The sequence below is a fragment of the Natrix helvetica genome, assembly GCF_964273705.1.
Source record: "Natrix helvetica genome assembly, chromosome: 5".
NCBI classification, from domain to species: Eukaryota; Metazoa; Chordata; class Lepidosauria; order Squamata; family Natricidae; genus Natrix; species Natrix helvetica.
The window spans coordinates 54,236,604-54,263,596 of NC_138551.1; the positions used below are offsets into that span (position 1 = coordinate 54,236,604).

At 38.7% G+C, this 26,993-nt stretch overlaps 1 long non-coding RNA gene across 1 annotated transcript; it reads left to right on the forward strand.

Annotated features, from left to right (window-relative positions):
* Window positions 1-379: 379 nt before the first annotated feature.
* Window positions 380-22,596, forward strand: LOC309392835. Its single transcript, XR_014175502.1, has 4 exons — window positions 380-501; window positions 3,577-3,675; window positions 20,346-20,452; window positions 21,609-22,596. It is a non-coding gene; the product is annotated as an uncharacterized lncRNA (long non-coding RNA).
* Window positions 22,597-26,993: the final 4,397 nt, after the last annotated feature.

The window sequence follows — 26,993 nt, forward strand, 5'->3', positions numbered from 1 at the left end:
TATTGACTCCCTCAGTTGAGTGGCCTAAGTGATAAGCTTTTAGTACCTTAAAGTCTTTAAACCCATTACAACTTATCTTCTTTTAGTAGCAGCCTGTCATGGCAACTTGAGTAAAGTGATTAGTAGCCAATTGTTAAGTACGGTACTGTTAAATAGGGTCAGCAGTATTTTAAAGAAGAGGGCAATTAGAAGCAGTTACCTCACCAATTTTGATTCCTTCCTCACAAACTCTTTACTCAGCGGTTGTCCTAATATTCTCCATAGAGATTTAAGAGGACACAGATTTCAAATTTTCATATTCAGTGAAATAATAATAATGCAATATAATTCAGAAGAAGAAAAATAACATAATGCAAGATAATCTCTTTTTGTTTTTGGCTCCACAGATTTCATGATATAGGGAAGGAGGATTTGTATGTGACTTAAGATGCTGTTGTACAGTTTACCATGATTCCATATTAAATATAATTCTGAGCAATGTATAATGGAAGATCACAGTAGGTAAGAAAGTAATTAGAGATAAGAACATCCAAAGAATCAGATACCCCTAGAAGCTTATAAGCAGGACAACAATGAAACAATTCTTTGTACAGTTTCAGGAACTGATATTCAGAAGAATATTATCTCTTAAAGTACAGGTTCTTTTACCTTTCCTAACTTAAAACTGTTCTATCTTCCACCAACTGATCTATCTTCCACCAATTTCTATAGTCATCTAAGCTAATGGCCCCATTATTACATTTTGTAACAATGAATTCCTTATCTACTGAGAATATGGGTATATAGGTACAGGTATATAGTTTAATCATGCTTTATAACTGTGCAGCAGATGAAAGAAATAATTCATGCATTGTCTGTTGTGCTGGATTTAGTCTGGAGGGAAACTTGGGGAAAAATAATTAAATTTTGGATGCAATATCCAAATCTAGAACTGGGCTATGTGAATTATTTAATAGAAGTTTCTGAGATTATTATTTGGGTTGAAATTCTATAAAACTTGGAGATAATGCTAAAGTATAACTGGTAGAAAAGAACTTAGTTGCTTAGAAGAAAATGATAAAAAAGCAAATTTCCTAGTATTTAATAGGGATACTGGAAAACGTTTAGTCTTTATTAGCTGTCCTGGCTTTTGTTTTTGGAACAAACATCAGACTAAAATCAATTATCAATTCCTCATTGTCTTTTTTTCTACTATCCTGAACTTAATTTAAAGGCTTTGTCTATGTTAAAATGTATCTTTTGGACCTGCCTTCCCCCCACCCAAATACAGGTAGTGCTAGACTTATAATTATGTGTTTAATGATGGTTCAAAGTTACAGTGGCACTGAAAAAAGTTACCCGATCAATTTTCACATTGTGTTTGTTGCAGCAGTGCCATGGTCACGTGATCCAAAGTCAGGTGCTTGGCAACTGTAATGCATTTATGACAGTTGCACTGCCCAGGGGCCATATGATCACCTCCCTGGTTCTATCAAGAAAAGGCAATGGGAGAAGGTGGATTTGCTTAATAACTACTTATTCACTTAACAGCTGTACGATTCACTTAAAGGCTGTAAATTAACAACTGTCTTGCTTAGCAATGGAAATTTTGGGCTAAATTGTGGCTGTAAGTTGAGGACTATCTATATCACATCTACATATGGAGCTTTTTGTGGATCACACACTCTGTTTCAGTCCATAGATCAATGTAGAAATAAGCATAGAATGGATGAGTGGGTTTGTACTGGAATGATTCATCAATCCCTGGAATTTCTACAACATTTGGGAAAATCAAGAAGTTGTTAAATAATATTTGCCAATCACATTCATGTTTCCTAAGGCAGGCTTGTGGAGCTTCTAAAGTTAGGTCCCAATTACAGCTAAATGAAATTTTGCAAATTCTGATTAAATTAGCCATTAGCTGTGTTGTCATTAGATGCCATTAAGATACTTTAATATAAAAATAAAATAAAATAAAAGTTTTGTTAATTTGTTTCAGAGATAACTTAATAATTGCTGTTCACTTAAAAACCTAATATTTGAACACTTCTGCTGAAGATTTGGAAAATCCAGGGAGGTTTCATGCATTCAAAAGGCATGATTTTTCACCGGCCCCTGCTAGCCTTTATACTGGTCTCCTTCTCAAGGGAAATAAAAAGGGGAAAAAAGTTCCTTGTTGAAAAGGAGACAGTTGCAGAAGCAAAAACATTCCAGTAGAAACTGAAATATTATCCCCCATTTCTGTAAATAGATGATGTTATCCAAATATCTCTTAGGGGGAATTATTCTTTCAGCAGATTTCTCCCTAGTTGTAAATGTTGCTGACAGCATTATTTTCCATTGGAGATCAGGGGCATTGTGGTTCAATGCCATGATCCCTGATGGAAAAAAGACACGTGTCTTCTCTACATTACTGCTCTGATGAAAATGGGATTTGATTATATTCTGCTGCCTTCACCAGAGTCTTGCACTGCTTGTTACACTACTTCTTTTCTCTAAAAGTGATGATGTGGGAATGGAAACCAGCTGACATAGAGATAAACTTGAATGGAAGTTGGGACCTGTTCAAAAGCAGATTGTGCCTAGTTAGGTTCTGCTCTGAATAACTGAAACAAGGGAGTCTGTTTAATTAGGCAGCTTGGTTACTCCATCCCAAGCTTGTATCAAATATACCACTTGTAGAGGAATATATTAATATTGTAATTTAACATGTAAGAGAATAACTTCATTGATTTACTTGTAATCCAATTTGCAGAAGCCATACCTACAACTTGCTAAACTAAGTGATTATGGTCTTGACTTCTTAGGGATAAGCACTATCGTGAATTGTAAACAGCCAATTTTTTATCAGCTATTTGACACTGCAGCTTGTTATACTTCTAACAGGTGTCTGTCACTCAAGATTGAAACATGGAATTTGTGGTGAATCTAGGTTGTTTGCTTGACTGCAGACATTTCATTAACCAATTAGGTAACCTAATCAGTGCTGTTATTATTTTATGTACTAGATATTACTTTCCATAGATATTATGCTAGGTACTAATATAGTATCATTCCTATGTTCGAGACACATTCATACTATAGTAGATACTTGTCTTTTTATGTTTCTTGGTTGTGTTTGTTATTTGTCATTGCATTGGAATGACAGATACATTTTGGGGGGAAATACAACACAGGTAATCCTTGATTTACAATCACAATTAAGTCCAAAATGTCTTTGGCTAAGTGAGACATTTGTTAAGTGATTTTTGCCCCATTGCACGACCTTTCTTGCCACATTTATTAAGAGAATCACTGCATTGTTAAGTTAGTAATAAGGTTGTTAAGTGAATCTGGCTTCCTCAGTGATTTTGCTTTTCAGAAGGTTGCAAATAATGATCAAATGATCCCAGGACATTGCAACCATCATAAATATGAACCATTTGCCAAGCATCTGAATTTTGATCATGTGACCAGGGGGATGTTGTAATGGTTGTAAGGGTGACATATGATCATAAATCACATTTTTCAGTGCCATTAGAACTTTGAATGGTCACTAAAAGTGAACTGTTGTAAGTTGAGGACTACCTGTACTTTTGTCTCCATTTGTTTCAACAGAAACATACATAAAGTTGAGTCATTGAAAATCAACCTATACAATAATATAAAGTCCACTACATTTTGATGATTGAGGGAGGAAATGGAAGGCAACAGATGGTAGGTTGAAATTTTTATTTTTATTTTTTTTTAAATGCTAAGTGGATATAAATGAATATTTTTATTATGGTCACTGATCAGAATTGCAAACAAAATCCATGAAAAGCTACATTAAGTGACTGCTTCAACATGTAGTAATGAGAATGATAGACTGTTGAAAGTGGCAATGAAAAATAGAAGGTGCTGAGTGCATATTATGAGTTCTCCTATTCCAGATGGAATTTCAGGTAGAATGGATTCATTTTCTAAGGTTTCCAATGAAAACAAAACAGTCAGTGAACAACTCTGGAATTCAGATTGTGATCTTCTATATATTGTATCCTCTTGATCAGCAGCCTTTTGAGTTTTCCAGATCCAATTCAAGTAGTTGTTCACCCATCTTCTTAGATAAGGAATCATTTCCAGCTGTTTTCATCACCAGTTCAAATAAGAAACTGCAAATATTTCAGGATTATTTTTAGAGGCTGTAAAATTCTATTATCACTCAATGGACTCTTGCTTGATTGGTTACTGGACATAATATTCTTCAAGATTGGTCTTCAACATTCCTCAAATGTTGTCTTCTTTTAAGATAAATTGCAGACATATATTGACTTTGAAACAGTCTTTCTCTTTGGGTAAAAAAATATTTTCTCCTCAATTTCTCTATGTCAATTTCTTACAAAGAAACGATTGTGATTATCCTTCCTTTCTTGACTATTTAAAATCATTACGCCCTGCTAGAATTATTGGGTTCTAACTTTTTTTCTGACCACAACAATGCTTTGAACATTCTAAGTGGAAGAAAGCATCCTAAACCTGTCAAGTTGCTTAAAGCTGTGGAACTGTAATCATGACTATTTCTGTTTTGCTTCATGTTTCACAAATGTACCCATAGTCAGCTATTGTTTCAGAAATGTATGGCTTGCTTTTGCTTGCAAATTCTGATCTTTGTAGGCATAGACACATGCTGGCATCTGAATATCTTTTCCATTGCTATATTACCAAGTTTTAGTTGGTAATGTAGCTTTTAACTGTGTTAGATACTCCCTCCCCACAGTGGTGTTGCAGCAAGACAATAGTCGTTTCCACTCAGGTCCTCTCTTTTGTATGGGAACAGAGAGGCCCCTGATTGGCTGGAGCGCTGGACAGCTCCCCTTTAAAAAGGGAGCTGCCCGACCATGCATTCAGTGGATGTCTGTCCTTATACCAATAAAGAGCTGTTGTTATCGCTAGCCTTTTGTGCCTTTCATTACCCGATCAAACACTGGCGACGAAGATGGGATTGGAAGGCAATTAGGCGGACAAAAGAGCAAAACTCACTGACAAAAGAGCTTGATCACAAGGCAGCATTCAGCCCGGAGCGCAGGAAGGCAACAGGAGGGCCATTACAAACCCAGAAAAAATCATAATGGCCACTTACGCCCAACCTCCTCGTTCAATCCAGCCATGGATGATTGGGATGTGTATCTACTGCGTTTCGAAGTCTTCCTGGAGGCGAACGATCTCGGCGGCGTCCTGGAGCCCAGAAAAAGAACCTATTCCTGGGTTACCATGGCCCAGAAGTTTTGGAGACTGCCAAAAATCTCTCCGAGCCGCTGCCACTGCACGCTGTCTCCTGGTCCGCATTGCAACAGACGTTGAAGACCCACTACGCCCTGAAGCTGTCCAAGTATGTTCGGCGATACCACTTCAACATGCGGAACCAGATGGAAGGCAAGTCGATAAATGAGTACATAGCAGCATTCTGGAAAGCCGCAGCCCATTGCGAATTCCGTGAACTGGACAATATTCTCTTAGATTGAATCATAATGGGAGTCCTAGACTGGGCTCTACAGGTGAGGCTGCTGACGAGATCCAACCTTTCCCTCCAGATCGCTCTCAATGAGGCAAGGTCAGACGAGGTCAGAGAGGTCAGACGAGGTCAACCCTCCAATACCTCCACGCACCCACGGAGGCACCCATGAGCGCCCATGTCCACCGCAAGGCCACTGAGTCTGAGAGCTCTGAGAGCAACGAGGAAAGCAGTTACTGCATGGACAATAGCCATGAAACACCAGCACGGAAATTCAAGTTGCTGGGCCTGCCCTGTGCCAGCTGCGGAGGCGATCACGCTAGAGCATCCTGCTGTTTCTGAGACGTGACGTGCTGGCGGTGCGAGCGAAGGGGACACATTGCCAGAATGTGCCGCAGCGAGTTCCCTGCAGCTACTGGTTGCCCCAAAAAAGCAAAGAAGGGACCGAACCGGAGACAGAGACCCAACAAGAGGCCCCCCAGGAGGACAGAAACCGGCGACCAGATAGCCAACCTCACGGCAACGGCCCAGGGATGCCAGGGTCGCATCAGGAAACCAAACATCACGGTTCCTGTGTGGCATATCCGAACCAGCCACCCCAAAGAACTAAAGGTCACCGTTTTCCTTGAAGGCGCCCCTTGCGAGGTGGAGATTGACACCGGATTGTCTCTGACAATCATCTCATGGTTGGTCCTGAAGTAGACGGTCCCGACCATACAAAAGAAGGACCTCAGATGCCCAGATGTCCGCCTGCGGGATTACCAGGGGAACCTGGTTCCTCTCATGGGCCAAGGCACTTTCAGAGTGTGCTACAAACAGATCACTAAGGAACTACAGGCAATCGTGGTCCGGGACTATCTCCAAAGCCTTTTTGGACTGGACTGGTTTCAGGCATTGGAGATGGTAATAGCCGAAGTAAACACCCTGAATGAGACGGGAAAAACACCAGCTGCTACTGCCATCGGGAATGCCGCAGAAACTAAATTTAAGGAGTTCGAGGACGTCTTTGTCCCTTTGCCTGGGTGAATACAAGGGGGTCCCTATTTCCTTTAGCCTAGACCCAAATGTGGCACCAATTCGGCTAAAGCCTAGGAGAGTGCCTTTTGCCCTCCGACCAAAAATCGATAAAGAAATTGACAAACTGGTGAGCCAGGGAATCCTCGAACCAGTCGATCACGCCCACTGGGAAATGCCGATCGTGACCCCGGTTAAGCCCGTCTGTCAGATTGTGCGCTGATTATAAATGCACAATCAACAAGGGGTTACAACAAAGCGCGTACCCCATACCCGTAGTCCAGCATGTGTTGCATTCCCTGGGCCCGGGAAAAATATTTGCAAAACTGGACTTGGCGCAGGTGTACCAGCAGCTGCCAGTAGATGGTGCCACTGCGGAGGCCCAAACAATCGTAAGGCACAGGGGGGCGTTCAAATGTAACCGCCTATAATTCGGCGTTGGTATCGCCCCTGGGCTGTTCCAAAGTATTATGGAGCGACTTTTGCAGGGGATACCAGGAGTCGTCCCCTATTTCGATGACATATTGGTATCCACTGCAAACAAAGTGCAACTTTTAAAACGGGTTCGCGCCATACTAGACAGAATCAGGAACAAGGGCCTCTGCCTATAAAAGGAAAAGTGCAGAATAAATGTACCCAGGGTAGAATTTCTGGGCTACATGATCGATGGCTCCGGGATCCACCCGACTAACCAGAAAATCAGAGCTATTAGGGAAGCCCCTACTCCAACGAATCAGACCGAACTCCAGGTGTTCCTAGGGCTCCTTAACTTTTATAGCGTGATCCTCAAGCAGAAAGCGATGGTTGCTGAACCACTCCACCGCCTGTAGTGAAGAACGTGGAGTGGACATGGGGGAGGACCGAGGCTAAGGCATTCGCCGCCGTGAAGGGACTGTTATCAGTGGAATTTTTCTTGGTGCAATACAGCCAGACCCTGCCCCTGGTTCTGACCTGCGACGCCTCCCCTTTTGGCGTCGGTGTGGTCCTGAGCCACCGGATGCCGAATAGCACAGAAGCCCCCATCGCATTTTACTCGAGGACATTGTCCGCCGCCGAATAGAACTACAGCCAGTTGGACCGTGAAGCCCTGGCTGCAGTGGCAGGAATCAAGCGGTTCCACGAGTACTTGTATGGCAGGGATTTCAAATTGGTGACCGACCACAAGTCCCTGTTGGGACTATTGGCTGGGAACCGCCTGACACCAGTATCACTTTCCCCCCGCATGACCCGATGAACTATCTTCCTGGCGGCATATTCCACCATCCAGGCACCACACTGGGACACGCCGACGCACTAAGCCAATGCCCACTAACAGACCTGCTCGCCGACCCCACCCCCGAGGCCATGGTACTCCTGCTCAACTGCCTAGACTCGGGCCGCATCTCCTCCAGCGACGTCCCACGCCAAACAAACATTGAACTGGGTGTGGAGGGGGTAGCCCAAGGGGCCGGTTGGAGCTGAATTCAAACTGTATTTTGCAAAGCGGGAGTAACTGTCAGCCATGAGGGGTTGTCTACTGTGGGGGGACAGGGTAGTCATTCCCAAGCAACTATGAGTAGCCGTGTTAGAGGCTCTGCACATGGGTCACCTGGGAATTGTGAGGATGAAAGCATTGGCAAGAAGTTATGTGTGCTGGCCCAATTTGGACTGTGACATACAGGAGTGGGTAGCCACATGAACACCCTGCCAAGAGTCCAGACCGATTCCCCCAGAGGCGCCCACAAAAGAATGGGAGCGACCCCAAGCACCGTGGTCCAGGATCCACATAGATTTTGCTGGCCCAGTTCATGATCAGACATTCTTCATAATCATTGACGCTTTCTCAAAGTGGCTGGAGGTAGCCCTGATGACATCCATCCACCATCCACCAGGCTATTCACGACCTACGGATTTCCCGATGTGCTGGTATCAGATAACGGCCCACAATTCACAGCCAAATCATTCAAAGAATTCTTAGTGGCACAGGGAATCCGACATGCCCTAGTCACTCTGTTCCATCCAGCATCAAATGGCCAGGCGGAACGGATGGTAAGGTCTACCAAGGAAGCCCTAAACAGAATGGGCCTGGGCGACTGGCAAACGTGAATAGACCACTACCTGCTTATACAGCACATCACACCCAGCACCACCACCGGCAGAAGCCCGGCCAAACTCCTCATGGGCCAGCTCAGGTCTCACCTAGACCAGCTACACCCCAACTAGTTATCGGAGATGCCCCCTGATTCCATGAGCAAAATTCGGACTTTCAACATAGGCGACCCGGTCTACGCCCACAATTACATGGGGGGGGGACCCTGTGGATACCTGCAACCATTGTCGGGGTTTCAGGCCCGCGGTCCTACTCCATCCGGCTCGAAGACGGACAACATTCGAGGAGGCACATCGACCAACTCCGGGGACGAGTGGCAAACTCCCCACTCCGGCAAACGCCAACAACACCACCGCAAGCCAAGCCACACCAACCCCAGACCGAACGGGAAATGTCAGAGGGCTTATCTGATTCCGACGGGACCCAGGAAGATCCACCTCCGGTAGTTCCAGCTGAGGCCTCTGAAAGTTTCCAGAGGGTTCCATAGGACGGGTTCAGAGAGGCAGCAGGTCCGGCCGACCAGCACAAGAACCAACCAACTGAACTGCGCAGGTCCAGCAGGACGACACAAAGACCTGCCTACCTGCGTGACTACGTCACCCGTTAGAATGTTCCATCCTAGAGGAGAGGGGTGTTAGATACTCCCTTCCCCCCTGGTGTTGCAGCAAGACAATAGTAGTTTCCACTCAGGTCCTCTTATTTGTATGGGAACAGAGAGGCCCCTGATTGGCTGGAGCGCTGGACAGCTCCCCTTTAAAAAGGGAGCTGCCTGACCATGCATTCAGTGGATGCCTGTCCTTATACTAATAAAGAGCTGTTGTTATCGCTAGCCTTTTGTGCCTTTCATTACCCGATCCAACAAACTGCTAATTCCTTTATTGATAATATTCAACCCTAAAAGAAAAAAAGAACCCTATCTTCATTGTCAGTTCTAGATCTGGTGGTTGTTCCTGCTTTAAGTAAGCTCTGTCCTTTATATTATGTTTAGTCCATTTTTCTTGTGTCCCTTGATTTTCATTTTTAGGACTCTCTCTGTCTATCTCTGTCTCTGTCTCTGTCTCTCTCTCTGATATATGATAGATACATAGAAGAGAGATGGGGGGAAGAGAGAGAGAGAGAAGGAGCGTCAGGCTAGTAGATAAAGACAGGGACACAGAGACAGAGATAAAGACACAGATAAAGCATTCATCACCATAGCACATGTTTCTTCCTCCAGATTTAAAACCACAGTCATTTTCTTTCCAATCCAGTTTCCCTTAATTATGAAAGATTATTATGTAATAGCAACAGCTCAGATAGTGTTGACAATATTGCATATTAATCCTTTGATTTGTTGAAAATACTTAAGAACCCTGAGAAGATCCGCATTAATTGTCCATGTGAAAATGGATAAAATAAAGTGAGAAACAAAGCGACTGAAACTGATTGACCCATTACAGTAATAATGTATAAGTATCTTTCTTGCCCCAGTGTCTTGCTCTCAGTCTCTGACAAAACATAATCTGCAGATAACAAGATTTAAACCTGAAATTTGCTGTCTATATGGATTGTGAGGTTGGTGGTCACTTAGAAAAAAAACTAATGGCTTTTCTGGTATTTGTAATAAAAGTAATAAAATCAAGTTAAGATATACCCATTGCATCTGTGGTAGACTTTTTCTCCAAAAGTTCCTCGTTTTTCAACTACTCCTACCACTAGCCCTGTTTATACTTGACTTTGGGTAGGACATGCAGAGATATAATTCTACATATTGATTAGTTACATATTTTAATTCCAAATTATTGACTGCCATTCAGAAAAATTGGGCTAACGGTATAATCTTTTTCTACTATGCTCTTCACAAAGATTTCCTTTTATTTCTCGTAGGCCCATCAAAATTACTATGGTACCTGATAAAATTATTTTGTTTGTTTAATTGTGACTGGGTGAAATTGGGTGCAGGTGAAAAAGGTTTATTAGCTGATTGAAGATATTCTATACATGTAATTATAGACACAAATAAAACTATTATTAAAAGCCAGCTGTTTTAACAGTGATTTGTTTCTAATCATTTCCTAATAAAGAGGGAGAGTGGCAACTGTTACCAGAAATAATTTGCTTCTAATCAAGAATAATAAAGTGAGTAGTCTAATTTCCTCATCAAACATCTCTGATTAGAATGTCATTACAACTCACTGTTTCCAATTGATTACATGTTGATTGAGAGGAAGTTAAACGGCAAAATAGTAACAAAATCCATTTAATTACCAAGTACTTCTTACTTACTGATTTGGAGAGGGGGTACAATGACTCAGTGTTAAAGACACTGAGCTTGTCAGCTGGAAAGCTGACAGCCTGGGTTTGAGACCAGAGCTCCGCTTAATGGGATGAGCTCTTATTACTTGTCCCAGCTTCTGCCAACCTAGCAGTTTGAAAGCATGCAAATGTGAATAAATAAATGGGTATTCCTTTGGTGGGAAGGTAACAGCATTCTGTGTGCCTTTGGCATATAGCCATATTGACCACATCATCACAGAAATTGTCTTCAGGCAATTCTGGCTCAGGAAATGGAGATGAGCACCATACCCAAGAGTCAGACATAACCAACAAGGAATCCTTTAACTTTTTACTTCTTACAATCTAGCAATAGCGCAATATGATAGAAGTGACCCAATTAGATTTATTTCAAAGTATACGTGGCCCAAGAAAGCAACAGGTGACAGCTGCCACTGAAATAAGCAGAGTACATTGTAGCAGGAGAAATCATTCTTACTGAAAATTAAATTTAACAAAACAATTATAAAAAAAGTAGTACAACTACTATTTTGTGTGTTTAGTAAAGTGTACATGTGTCAGGGGGAAAACCCTATAGTCTCTAAACTTTGGAGACAGAGAAAAGGAAATGTTAGCTGAGGATAGGCATATTTGCATAGTACTCTCAAATATATATGCTTTAAACTGTAATTTTTCATTGATTGGTAAAGGGTCAGATGTTTTATCACTATCATATTTTCCAACATAAGGACTCTTCAATACTAGCTCTCTATATATGTATATTTATGATTATTTCTTTTTATAATGACACTGGAAAAGAAAGGGTCAGTACATCATTTTTCACACTTTTTCACATTTTTTCACACTTATGACCATTCCTGTGGTCATTTGATTAAAATTTGGACACTGGGCAACTGACATGTATTGATCTACATGGGGCTTCCCTTGGGACGCGCTCGAAGACTGCAGCTAGTCCAGAACGCAGCCGCGCGGGCTATTATGGGGAGTACTAGGTACTCCCACGTAACGCCGCTCCTGCGCTAGCTGCACTGGCTGCCTGTGGTCTTTCGAGTGCGTTTCAAGGTGTTAATTACTATCTTTAAAGCGCTCCATGGCTCAGGACCTAGGTACTTGCGGGATCGCATCCTACCACACACTTCCCTGCGACCGATTCGCTCTCACAGGGAAGGACTCCTCCGGGTGCCGTCCACTAAGCAATGCCAACGGGCGGCGCCTAGGAGTAGAGCCTTCTCTGTGATGGGCCCAACCCTCTGGAATGACCTCCCCCCCGATATCAGAACCACCACCGACTTCCTCTCCTTTCGACAAAAACTGAAGACTCACCTGTTCCGTTTAGCCGGCCTGGCCCATTTATAGTTTTATTCTACCTCCTGGCAGATATTTTATTTGGGTATTTTTAGGGTATTTAAATATTGCTTTTAACTACTTTACTTCAGATATGTACAGTTTCTTATTGCCTCCTCTTTGTGTTTGTATTTTCTATTTATTGATGTGTTTTTATTTGACTGTACACCGCCCCGAGTCCCTTTGGGGAGAGGGGGCGGTATAAAAATCTAAATAAAAGTAAAAGTAAAAAGTAAAGTAAAAGATCACAATTGCAGTGTCCTGGGATCATGTGAACACTTTTTGTGACCTTCTGCTAAGTAAAATTAATGGGGACACCAGACTCACTTAACAACTCTGTTACTACTTAAAACTGCAGTGATTTACTAAATTATTATGACAAGAATGATCATAAAATGGGAAAAAACTCACTTAACAGCTATCTTGCTTAGCAATGGAAATGTTGGACCCAATTGTCTTCATAATTTGAGCACTACCTATATAAAGTAAGCCAATCTTCTTCAGTCAGGTGCCCTGCATCTGCCTTTTTTCCCCTTCTCTCTTTAAAAAAATATAATTTTGTTAAATTTTTAAATTAGAGTATAACAGGTAACACAAACCAATAGAAAATGTGCAAGAAAAAAGGTAACAAAGCAAAATAAAACAAAAAGTAAAGAAAACATGAGAAAGTGCCTTCTGATATTCTCCAAAACAGTTATACCTAAAAGTAAAATTTGACCCCTCTGATTAAAAGTACACCATGTTGCTTTTTTTCTACAGTATATCCTACCTCATCAACTAAACCATAATTCATAAGTTCATTTTTCTATAAGGAAATGTCTCAGCTTCAATTGAGTATTGATGTTTAAAATTATTTGTATCAAATTATGCATTTGGATCCAGTTTTAAGCTTTATTTATATATTCACCAAATATTGGGTAGTATGTATTCACATTTATTTGTCTTTATAGTCTAATTTCTCTGATACCAGGTACCTACAATACATCATTAATACAATTTCTCTTTAATATAATAACAGAATGTAAATTTCAGCTTTTTAGCTACATACTTTTTCATTGATAACATCCATATATTCAGCCCATTTTTCATATATTCATTAACCTGTTCTTCCTGTGTCAAATTTTACCAAAAAGTGTACGTTTTAGGAATTATATATTCATCAGCACACAACTGATTTTAAAGTCTTTTTATCCATTTTAAATCTTTCAGACAACTGTAAATGGCAGAACTTTGACAACTATAGCCCACTGCTATTAATTGTTCTTTTCATTTGATTTCGAATTTTCCAGTAAATTGCACTTTGCCAACCACTTATCTTTATCTGTCATTTCTTTTCTAGAATATGTTTCTTGAGCTGAGATCTATAAAGCTGTTTTCAAGTATAACCTGCATTTATATCTATTCATTATTCTAAATATGACATGTGCAATAATAAAGTCCACATTAACTTTAACTTTATCATGCCATAAACCCCATACTATCCAAACTTAGGTTATGATTTCCTAAGTAAAATATATTATTCTCAGAAACATCCAATATTTCATCCCAATCAAATAACAAGCAGCAAAATGCCATTTTAAATTGGTAAAGGCTTCCTGTTTCTGAACCAGGCAACTTAAGGATTCTGCAAGGTGAAGTTGAAAGCCAACATAATTTACAGTAGAAACGTCAGATTGAAGAATGGTTAAATGTAGGTTAGCTTCCACAGGAACTTATTGCTCTCATCACAGTGATGAAAGAAAAAAAGGTGAAGCTTCTGACATAAGTTTGATCCCGCTTCCCATAGACATAGATGAAGTTAGTCTATTGGGAGGAACGGTAAGGCTTCAATGATGATACTCTTTAGTCATACTGTGGCTGTGTACTTTAGATAATCTGTTCTAGCTGAATAGCTGGTTGCTTATGCTCTGTCCATCCAAAATTATTATTACTTACAGGGAACCCCGGAAGATTAAATTTGCTTTCTAAAGGTCATCTTAGCTTCTCCCAAGAGAAAAACAATGCATACATCTCTTGTTCTGCATTTTGCAGGGATCATTTATCCATGTTCATGTAACATCCCTTCTGTTCTCTAATAAAATCTTTCCCCCTAGCCCACAGTCAGAAATCTAATCCAAGTTTATGGTGAATAGTTTTATGGATGAGCAGTGGAAAGCATATAAATAGGACTTTTATGTGTGTCTTTTACACCAGGCTAAAAAGGGCAAATTGAAGGTTGTGTTATTACCTGCTCATTGCATCTTGCTTTTCCATTGTGAATGAACATAAAACAAAGTAATATCATCTTACTACTTATGCCTGACACAAATTAATGGGTACTTTCCATGCATGGTTAATGTGAGGATATCATGATTAGTAGTAATTATATTGCTATCAGAACTCTGTGAAGGTGCTTGTTATGTTGGTGCTATGTCATCTTTTATTGCCTCATTCTATTATTTGGGCTTTTAACTTTGTCCCTAAGCAAACACTGGATATTGACTATATTTCACAAGGGAAAAGACATTTTAACCCTGAAAATAAAAAATATATTAAAGGCTAAGGAAACAATGGGATTTTGAAAGCAGTTATTCAGGGATCTGTTGTGACTTTAATCACAAGTAAGGGCTAATGCAGAAAAACTGAAAATAGGTCTGGCTATTTAAAAGAAGGAGGAGGAGGAGGAGGAGGAGGAGGAGGAGGAGGAGGAGGAGGAGGAGGAGGAGGAGGAGGAGGAGGAGGAGGAGGAGGAGGAGGAGGAGGAGGAGGAGGAGGAGGAAAGAAACCAGCAGGATTCTAAATATACTGTCTATTATTTTAAATAGGCACAGGTTTGATTTGGATAATGATTCTATGCTTAATTCATATGGTTTCAAAAATCCTTCTGTGAACAGAGTGTTCTCAGCAACAATATCAATCAAGCTGGGAAATACGGTACTCAGCTTTTCTCATTAATATATTGTAAATTCTAATACCATCTAAAAGTACCTATTTAGCTCTGCACAGAGATTGGAGTTTTGATTGCCTCCAGCTCTTAAGATGTCAAATTTTAAATCATGCCATGCTTGACATGTGTATAATCCAAATGAGGTGTGCATTCTTAGTGTTTTTATATTGCCTTATATATTTTTAATCAGCTCTCATAGAATATGCCAATGTTATATAGCATACCTACTATGCATGGAAGAATGCATATTCTGAACAGTCCATATTTTTGCAAACATAACCTTCAGGTGAAATAATGTTCTACTTATTGGGAAGAGGGATTTCTCCTTCCAATAATGACCTTTTTTATATTTTATCAATAATGAGAATTCATAGGGAACTGTTAGTCAAAGCACTTACATAGGTTTTTCTATCTGCCTTGAGCGCATAGTTGCAGTATACCATGAGCACTGCTAAAACCTAACTTTGTTAAACAGAGTTTCTGCCTTCTGACTTTGTTTTATCAATTTCTGTTTTGTGAATTTATTTAGGGCGAGAAACATGCATCACATATTGCAGTGATAAAAAGGAAAGCCCTTTCTCTCCAAGGAGTTTATAGCAGTAGACCTGACAAAAGTAATGAAGAATTTATTAAGCCTGCCTATTGTTTCATAATAAAATTTCATGGCAAAATCTACCTTTTTCACTGTTTCAAAAAAAAAATGTCAAGAGAAGTCCAACTTAAAAATGATTCCAAAAGAACTAATTAGTGCTTATTAGCAGCTAAAATATGTTTGAATAAATAGCTTAGGTAATGAATATTTTTGCCATCACATCAAGATGTTCAACATCTAGGGACCAACAAGGTTGTTAGAAGTTGTGGAAAATGGACATGACATGGATACTATGCTTGTCTATACACTTGTGCAGCTCCTTCCTTTTTCACTTATTAATTTTGCTGCTATTGCTTCCTTGCTCCACCTGTCCTCTTCTAATGTAATTGCTTATACTTTATTAGATTTGCTATTTTCATCTATCTTAAAATATTGAACAAGGTTCCTTAACCCAGCCTAAAGGAATGTTGAAAGATACAAATGAAAAAGCAAGTATAATATTTAATCATCTTTCTTTGCATACAAATGCTATAGTTCAGCTTATGAATGGGAAATTCTACAATAGAAACAACATAATTTGCTTCTATCCTCTCCCAATCAGTTTGAAGCCACCTTGTGATCATGCATAGAACAAGTCAGCTAAATGTATCAAGAATTTATGATCAATCTAGTGCAAGGTACAATGCCTATATTGTAATATGTGCTAAATGTATTCGTTATATTTTGGGAATGCTGATGTTATTGCAGTAATCAAAAGTAATAACGTATTCATTACTTAGTGGGACAATATAGCAATAGTAGAAGCACTTAAACTTATATACTTATATAGTACTTTATAGCACTCTCTGAGTGGTTTACAGAGTCAACATATTGCTTCCAACAATCTGAGTCCCCATTTTATTGACCTCAGAAAGATAAAAGACTGAATCAACCTTGAGCTGGTCAGGATCAAACTCCTGGCAGTGGGCAGGAGCCTGCAATATTGCATTCTAACCATTGAACCACTATGGTATAAAATGTATTGCCCTTCCCTAGAAGACTCCTCTTTGGAAAAAAAAAACCTAGAATGATTTTCATACTATGAACAGCAAGTTACCGTATTTTGCCAAAAGAGTAACCTTTAGAAGAGATTTCCTCAAGACATCTACCTGAAGCTGCTATGATGTAAAAAGGCTGGTTGACCCACTATCAGAGTAACTTAATGTGACAGAGAATGCAAGCTTAAGTGGTGGTTTGTCTGAAAAAAAAATCTCATTATTAAAAAGTATACATGTAAGTGAGTTATATTTGAATAAAAAAATCTTTGGTGTAAGGCAGTTGATCACTGTTGAGATGCTAGGAGTTTTAAGTTTCAAGCTCTTGGCTATTAGAATGCCTACATATTAGCTCTCTTGAGCAGATGTCATTGTGATTTAACTTGGACTGCTTTTTATTTTGTTAGAATCTTCTCAGTTTCTGAGCTTCATTTTTGCAGGTTCAGTGTAACTTTAACTTAGGTAGGGCATCCTCTTCTAAAATTGAATATATATTTTGCATATTTAGCAACCCATATATTGTTCAACATAGTAAGCTACAGAAACATCCAAGCCATCTTAGCTGCTTCTAATTTGAATTGAGATCAGTTCTTCCTTGGGTAACTATTTACATATTGTCTAGCATCCATCAATAGATAGTCCTACTGATTAATTCCATGTCTCCCGTTCACCAATTTTTATTATGTTGACTGTCATTATGAATAGGTTACTGCGTACCATATATCCAAAGTAAAGGAAATTCCTCAGGAAAGATTAAGTACATTTACTGTATTGTTATGCATATTCCAATCTCCAAAAACTCAGGTTTATGTCTTTAGATCTCTGTTTAGTATAATACGTGTGAAACTCGAAAAATTAGAATATCATGCAAAAGTTCATTTATTTCAGTAATGCAAAAGGTGAAACTAATATATGAGATAGAATCATTACATGCAAAGCCAGATAGTTCAAATCGTGATTTGTCATAATTGTGATGATTATGTCTTACAGCTCATGAAAACTCCAAATCGACAATCTCAGAAAATTAGAATATTACATGCAATCAATAAAACAAGGATTGTACATAGAACAATATCGGAGCCCTGAAAAGTATAAGCATGCATATGTACTCAGTACTTGGTTTGGGCCCCTTTTGCAGCAATTACAGCCTCAATGTGGCGTGGCATGGAAGCTATCAGCCTGTGACACTACTGAGGTGTTATGAAAGACCAGAAAGCTTCAATAGCAGCCGTCAGATCTTCTGCATTGTTTGGTCTCATCTTTCTCTTGGTAATGCCCCATAGATTCTCTATGGGGTTCAGGTCAGGTGAGTTTGTTGGCCAATCAAGCACAGTAAGCTCACGGTCATTGAACCAGGTTTTGGTGCTTTTGGCAGTGAGGGCAAATGCCAGGTCCTGCTGGAAAATAAAGTCAGCATCCCCATAAAGCTTCTTTGCGGAAGGAAGCATGAAGTGCTCCAAAATCTCCTGGTAGACAGCTGTGTTGACCCTGGACTTAATGAAGCACAGTGAACCAACACCAGCAGATGACATGGCTCCCCAAATCAACACAGACAGTGGAAACTTCACACTGGACTTCAAGCAACTTGGAATGTGTGCCTGTCCATTCTTCCTCCATACTCTGGGTCCTTGGTTTCCAAATGAGATGCAAAAGTTGCTCTCATCAGAAAAGGGGACTTTGGACCACTGAGCAACAGACCAGGTGTGTTTTTCTTTAGCCCAGGTAAAACACTTCTGATGTTGTTGGTTGTTCAGGAGCAGTTTGACAAGAGGAATATGACATTTGAAGCCCATGTCCAGGATCCATCTGTGTGTGGTGGCTCTTGATGCACTGACTCCAGCATCAGTGCACTCCTTGTGAAAGTCCCCAACACTTTTGAATGGCCTTTTCCTTACAATCCTCTCCAGGCTGCGGTTATCCCTACTGCTTGTGCACCTTTTTCTTCCACACTTTTCCCTTCCACATAACTTTCTATTAATGTGCTTTGATACAGCACTTTGGGAACATCCAACTTCTTTTGCAATTCTTTTGAGGCTTTCCCTCCTTATGGAGGGTGTCAATGATGGTTTTCTGCACAACTGACAGGTCAGCAGTCTTTCCCATGATTGTGATTCCTACTGAACCAGACTGAGAGACCATTTAAAGACTCAGGAACCCTTTGCAGGTGTTATGGCTTAATTAGCTGATTAGAGTGGGACACTTTGAGCCTAGGATATTGCACCTTTTTACAATATTCTAATTTTCTGAGATTGTGGATTTGGAGTTTTCATGAGCTATAAGCCATAATCATCACAAGTATGACAAATCACGGCTTGAACTCTCTTGCTTTGCATGTAATGAGTCTTATCTCATATATTAGTTTCACCTTTTAAGTTGCATTACTGAAATAAATGAACTTTTGCATGATATTCTAATTTTTCGAGTTTTACCTGTTTAGAATTTCAAATTTGTAGGAGCTTCATGCAGCAGTGAAGTCCTCTCTAGTCTGCTATAGGTGTGGTGAGTGTGTGCGTTTGCGTGCCTGAATCGCACCTGCACAGTGCTAAAAAATGAGCATTTTGAAGCCTTCTGAGTCTGCAAAGGTAAGTAGAACAGTGGAGGGGTGTCTGCTGTGCCATGCAATTTAGATTAGCTAGAAAGCAGGAAATCTGACGATTCTAGCTAATGTAAATCACATGTCACAGATCATCAGAAATACCAATTCGCCTAAACTGGTAGCATTTTTTTACTACTGGTTCGGGCAAACCAATAGAATTTTTTCTAGCGGTTCGGGTGAACCATTAGGACCGGTAGCATTTCACCCATGGCTTCATAGAACTGCCTTTAACTGCCTTTAAAAAAACTGCCTTTAAATTAGCCAGTTCTTATTTTGGGACAAAAAGCAACCATTATGAGACTCCAACTAAAATTGCTCCAACTCAGGCTTCTGCTCTCTTTTCCACTAAAATGCCTTACTGGTTGTTACAACTGTTATAACTATGTCTTTTGCAACAAAGAAAGCAATATCTAAAGGGGGGATTTGGGCAGTGAACTTTTGAAGGGTTTTGTTGCAATTTATGATTGAAGTCAAGAGTACTACTATATTCTTTCGAAAATGTAAGTTGTCCCCATAATCAATGTTTGAAATGACTTTGCCTTTTGTATTTTCAGTGTAAATGCATAAGCCAACATCCACATGGATATGTATAAGTCAGACAAATAGGTGTATTATTTCTATGGATTTGTACAAAGGAAGGAAGACTTTTCCAACTGTTTCTGAAAGGCAGGATTCACCTTTAGTGGTGACAGTAGCATCACTATTAGCAAAATCCCATAGAAGAAATTCAATCACGTTATCTTCCCTTCGGAATCATGGGATCCAGAAAAATTCATGGCAATTCAGCAAACTTCAGAACACCCCCCCCCCGGACAAATTAATTAACTAACTAATTAAACTGGCACTAATTAATTACTTGATCATCTCATAATTAAATAAACTTTCATTACATCTACACTAGTTTCCTTGAAACAATTTCTAGAATAAATAAATTAAATGACAAATGATAAGAAAAATATGGAATAATTTATTGGTTGTATACTATGTATGGTCATCTAATGAAATCCAGCAATCTTCTTCTTCATAGGGGTTCTGTAGGATTCTGCCAATCTCTTCGGTGTGCTTCACAAGCCCTCACTGCTGATCCAAGAACAAAAATTATTGCATGAGACTAAAAGATTTCTGCAACCACTGGTAAACCTTGTTTCAATTTCATTTTTGCAAAAACTTCTTACTAATAATTGAAATAAAAGCTGCAGTACAAAGTAGCTAGAAACAATCTAGGATCTCTGACCTTCCTATAGTATCACTTTATTTTATATTTCTATTCTTCTATCCAGGTTTGTTATGTTATTTCTCATCACATACTGTTCAATGAATAATTTATGCATTAAAAAACGCCATGAAAAAGGACCATATGATCTGTGGGAAAGCAAGAAAATAATATTCATTTACTATTCCTGTCCCCTGTTGTATGTTCCAACGGAATGTATTTCAGTAAAAATTCTGCTTAAATGTCTTATATTTTTCCCCATATGAAAATATAGTGAGTGCAATGCTATATAATTGCTTATATCAAAGGTATATAGCATAGTAATATTATAATTATGATTATTACACGATTTGATATTTTAGTAGTCTATGTATATTGTTCTTGGTGATGGGAAAGAGAAAGAGAATGTACTTGCTATATTCATATGATTGCTTTATTTCCATAGGCCAAAGTATTTTACAGTAGATCACTATTGTACTGTAGATCACTATAAGGTAGCATTGTATGTGTAAAATGAATGGACAAAAGAAGGTTTGGAAGAAACATGCAGTGCCATGTGCAAATTAATAAATACCAGAAACTTGAAAAGGATGCATTAGATGGACAAAAAAATGCCAAACATAGTCTGAATGTGCAACCAACCACAACTCTGGTTAATTTTTGTGGTAACCAGAAATGGGCAGGAAAAGATTTAGAAGCCTAGAGATTAGAGATATGTGATAAGAATTGAGAATAAAAAACAGCCTGAAAGCTGACCTTCAAATAAGCATTACTTTTCTTCAGCTAATATCTGGTTTCATCAATGCAATGGATTTGGTTTTCTATCCAGTTAGAGCTATTGATCTGTAGGAGGAATATCCCTATATGACTCTATCACCATGAATTAATCATGTACTAATCAGTTTAGATGGTGCAAATTTTACAGAGTATGAGTATGAGTTAATGTAGTATGACTTGGACCCTTGAGAGTTCTGGGTGTACTTGAGAATTTTCTTATATTATTAACATTATTGTCAGTGCTTCAACTGATCTGTGCAATTTAAAGACAGCCCTGCCAGTTGACCTTTTTTCTCTTAGGAAATCACCTTAGCTATCAGCTTTGTTCTTTAGCAGTTATCTGGAGGTTTTTCAAATGAAAGAAGTTCAAAAGAACAGATACTACAAATGGAAGACAAGAAGATGAATACCTAAAGAACAGAAATGATGCAACTGTGCCATATAAGAATTCTTTTTAATTCTTCAGAAAGAATTGTGGTGTTAGCCGATTAGCACAGGAACTGAAAGAAAACTATATTAAATAGACTGAATGGTTTGTGATGAGTGCTGTTGATGAGGATCAAGGATAAATGACAGAACAACTTTTAAATTTTATCAAGTGTAAAATTTAGTGCAGATCAATCTGTGAGGTATTCTGTCTATAAAGTATTGTTTGATTTTTGGATCCCATTAGGTTCAATAATTACATAGAAACACTAATTGTAGTTATCAAGGGCTCTGAAGTAGACTGTTATTATCATATACTGTCAGTATGCTGATAATGATAAAATCTGTTGGTTCTTACCATCTAATCAAGTGCTGAAATATTTATTTCCTCACTTGCATTCTATTTATGTAATTACCTAATTTATGTATTTATCTTGTTTATTTTAGTTATGTTGTGTCATGGGCTATATTGCTAACATAAAGAACAATTGCAGTAAACAATAACAAGCTGATAGAAAACTATAGCAAACATTTCCTATAAAGAATTTTTATTGATCATTCCATTTACTTCTGTAATCGTAGTGATAGTTAACTGTCCTGAAAAGAGAAATATTGGCTTTGTTCTGTTCTTTGATCTCTAATAATAATATTTGTAAAAGGTAATACAACTTTAAAACTAGTTTCTGAAAAACATGAGGAGAAGAATGAGGCTGCATTAATTGTCCTACTGTGAGATTTTCATGTTCCTAGAAAAAGGACATCATTGATCTGATTCAGGATTCTTTAGGGTTTGGGTTGGTTTTTTTTTTTTTTTTTTGTTAAAGAAGCTAAAAGAAAAATAAGGGTGATTATTTCTGTTTTATTTTGGTTTTCAGTTATTGTTGCTTGTTGAGAAAGCTAATGCATGGAAAGTAAGTAGGTCTGGCAGTCAATTGAAGCCACTTGTTGAACAATCCAGCACTGAAGAATTGGATGGCTTTGCAGTCCTCCCACAATTTCTCAAAACATCTACTTGAAAGGAATGCTGGCCATTGATACAATACAATACCTGGCTGGCTAGGAAAACAAACAACAACAAAATGCATTGTTCTTTGTATTCCTTTCCTCCATTTAGTAGCCCTATGGGTGAAATTTTAAGGCCCATGAAATAGGTCAATGTGGAAAATCAGAGTGCAGGAAGAAGTATAATGTGAGGAAAACCAGCAAATAAATTTGACATGAGAGCAGAAAGAGAAAGACAGAGAAAGTGCAAAGGCAATTATTTTCCCCATTGATACCAAATGATTTTTGTCATAAAAGATAGGAAGTTCAATGAACCTTGGCAAAGTTGACAAAAATACATATTGGATATGGACAATATGAAATGAGCAAAACAAAGGACACAGAACAGATATTGGGGTCGAATGAATATCTCAGAGTTGTTTTTAACATGTATTGATTGGGTTTGTGTAAGTTGTGTCCATTGCAAACTGTAGTGATGCCAAAATGAAAATGGACACGTAATAATCATGCAAACAGTACAACATATCATTGTTTGTTTTCCCTGTTTCTCTTTAAAGATGCCCTGTAGCCTTTCGTGTGTGTGTGTGTGTGTGTGTGTGTGTGTGTGTGTGTGAGAGAGAGAGAGAGAGAGAGAGAGGGAGAGAGAGAGAGAGAGAGAGAGAGAGAGAGAGAGAGAGAGAGAGAGAGAGAATGAATGAATTTCTAGTTGGAATATCATTCATTTTCTGACTTCATCAAGCTGTTTTTTATGCAACAGATCAAAAGCATCTTCCAATATTCACAAATGCCAGGATTTCATTTTTCAGATCAATTCTTGACCACTTTAGGTAATTGAATAGATCTGTTCAACATGGCCTGATTAATTTTCTGGTTGTAAGGGTCCTCACACATACAGCCCACATTTATGCTGAAGAAAGAGGTATTACTATTGCTATCCTTTGAGATGGGATTTTAAAAAAAAATAATTTGGCTGTACATATCAGATGGCATTATAGGTCATTCTGCTTGGAAACTGCGTGTTGAATGTATATTGTGGGAAGCTGCAATAAGTAACATAAACTGCATGACTTGTGATTGCCTCTTATTTATTCATCTAGGAGAAAGCCTATAAAATAAAATTTTCACTGGTATGTAACATAACTGTATTCAGTCAGACTCGGCTGAACGTTGACTTATTAAACATGGGATAAACTATTAAGAATGTTAATTAAGACAAACTCATATGTGTATACACATACATACACACACACACACACACACACACACACACACACACATCTGTAGCTTCAGAGTCTAGGGTTGATCAACATGTAGCCTTGATATCATTCTTGTAAGACTGTACTCTGCTGAACATCTTCATATTCTATGAAATTGTTTTTAGTAAAAGGGGCTTTACCGGTATCATCATAGTCTGAAGCCTCCTTCACTACAGACATTGAATTTTACTTTAGCATTGATGGAGAAACAACTCTCATAATTCTCTCTTGTCACTTTATCTTTACCATTAATGTATTTATTGCATCTTCAATATTAAAGTATAGATTTTTTGGCACCTATTCTCGTATTTATTCCTCCACAATCTTAAGAATTAAGCTCTGTTTTGATTTTAAACATAGAACTTCTTAGGACACAAGCTTCTTAGGTTATTGTTGAATTCTAGGTATCTTGTTTTCTGGCTGTTAAGAGTTTCTTTCTCTCTTCACCTCTACATGCTGATTGAGAAAAACAGGGAAGGGAAAAAGGGTGAAGTGCTTCTTCTTAGTATCTTTCTCCCTAAGGAAATGTGAAGATTTCAAATGTTTGTTTTTTCCAGTAGGTGGAGAATTTCACATCAATCCTCAGCATTATAATAAGGCTTGATGAAAACACAGTTGGTCAGGTAGGAGATTGTTCTTTGGGCAGAACTGAAGTAGCCCTGTAACATACCAATATTTCCATTGCTATTATTTATAATACCAAGATACGCATAACATAAGATAAAGACTGGAAATACAATTTTTTTTTCTAATCAAAGCAATCTGGGATTTAATACAGTTTGGATCAGGGCCATGGCACGAGAAGAGAAAATTCTAGGGCATTGTTCCACATGTAGATTTTATTATCAAAAGCTATTTCTTTACAAATTAAGTTGAACCTATTCAACTCAACATCATCTAGGAAAACAGTAAGAATGACAAGCAAATGTCCAGTGTGCACTCCTTCTGCATCTTGCTTTCAAATTTTGACTCATGGCTTCAACAGAGATATGTGATAGCTAATCTGGCATGTCAACTGAGGTGCGGCATGTGGCAGAACAGATGCAGTTTAGCTGGCATAGCCAAGCTTAGTTTGCTGCCCAGACAAACCTCTTGTTGCCCATTTTCAATGCCAAGTGTTTTGAACAACTTTTGAGTGGGCGCTATGCCTTCTGAACAAATGTGGTGGAATGCCAACAGGACAGAAACTTCATCTGACCACTAAAGCAAATGTTTCTGCAATGCAGTGGTCCTAATCCATCATTTAAAAAAAGAACAGATATCTAGATTGTACAGTCAATGCAGTATCAAAGCGTATGTGAGAAATTTATCTGATAATTTAATGAAATGGCACTTTTTCAGTACTCTGCTTCCTTGCAATGCAGGATGCATTCAACTTTAGCAAAGCCACTTAAACAGGACATTAAAGCCTAATTTAAATTACCTAGATAAGAAACTTATTTAAAGAAGAGATTTATATAACATTTTTCATGTTTTATTTCCAGAAAAAAAGTGCATTCTGTTGAAATAATTAAAACATATTATATTACAGTTACACACTGTGTCTTCATAGAGTATAATGAGAAAGTAGAAGCTCTAGAAGAACTTTTGGGTCTCAATTGCTAAACAATAGGGATGGCAAAATGAATTCTTTCTGTCCTAAATTACATGGCTCAAATGAGAAAAGCTGGGTGGATGAAAAGTTGATGAAAGGACTGTGATTTCCTTTCACTTCTGGCACTCAAATTCCTGTAATGCTTAAATCATAGTGGAGTGCTGCAAAGTATTGACTGTGAAACAAATAAGATAACATGTATTCTACTCCATTCTGAGTTTCTTCTGTTGATGGAGAAGTTCTAAAGGTAAACTGAACCTTTATTGGACTTAATATACAATGCCTGCAGTGTGAAGCACTCAGATGAGAAAGAGCAGGACTTATGAGTATTCCATATTTTTTTCATGTTTAGGATTCTATACACTTGAAGAGATTAATGCATAAGGGCGTTACAAGCCTGGAGATTTTGATCAGAAACCCTCTTCTTTCATGTATTTTAAAGGGGTTTTAGCAACAAGAATGAAAATTCAGTGATTTCTGAAATAGTTTCCTTACCACCACAACTATGTCTGCCATCGCATGCTAATTATTTATAAAGCTTGTGGTCTTAATTATAATCAATGCAAAGATTTACCTTAAAATCATATTATTAAATTGCCCAGAATTACTTGGTCTCAATGTGCCTTCCCTTTCTACCAAGATTATAACTACCAGCTTTCTTTTCTTCTTCCCTTTAATCACACTCTTTTCTTTAGATGACTACATGTAAATCCTCACTGCTTTGTTTCAGGAAATGTTAAGCCATAATAATTTTACAAATTGGAGTTAAATTGTTCTACAAGAGATGCAGCCACTCAAGGAAGTAGAAATATCCCGTGTGTTCACTATAAATAATAAATAATAAATAAATAAATATTTATTTCTTAGCCACACCCTCTCCCGAAGGACTCGGGGCGGCGTACAATGAAACATATGAAATAAATATGTGGACAAAACAAACATATAACAGAGACATATACCAAGACATACACAAGGAGGAGGTCGGCTGATGAATAAAAAACAATTAGAATACAGTGATTAAAAAACCCCTAAATAATTAAATATAATTAAAATACCCAATTAAAAACCCGTCAGGAGCGATATGGTTAGATCAAAGTTGAGCCAGGCCAGCTACTTGGAATAGGTGGGTCTTAAGCTTAATACGAAAGGAGCGGAGGTCAGAGGTATTCCTAATATCCGGAGGGAGGTCATTCCACAGGGCTGGGCCCGCCACAGAGAAGGCTTTACTCCTAGGCGCCGCCCCCCGACACTGTCTAGTGGATGGCACCTGGAGGAGGCCCTCTCTGTGCGAGCGGATTGGTCGCAGGGATGTATGGGGCAGAATACGATCCCGCAAGTAACTAGGTCCTGAGCCATGGAGCGCTTTAAAGATTGTTATCAAAACCTTGAAACGCACCCGATAGACCA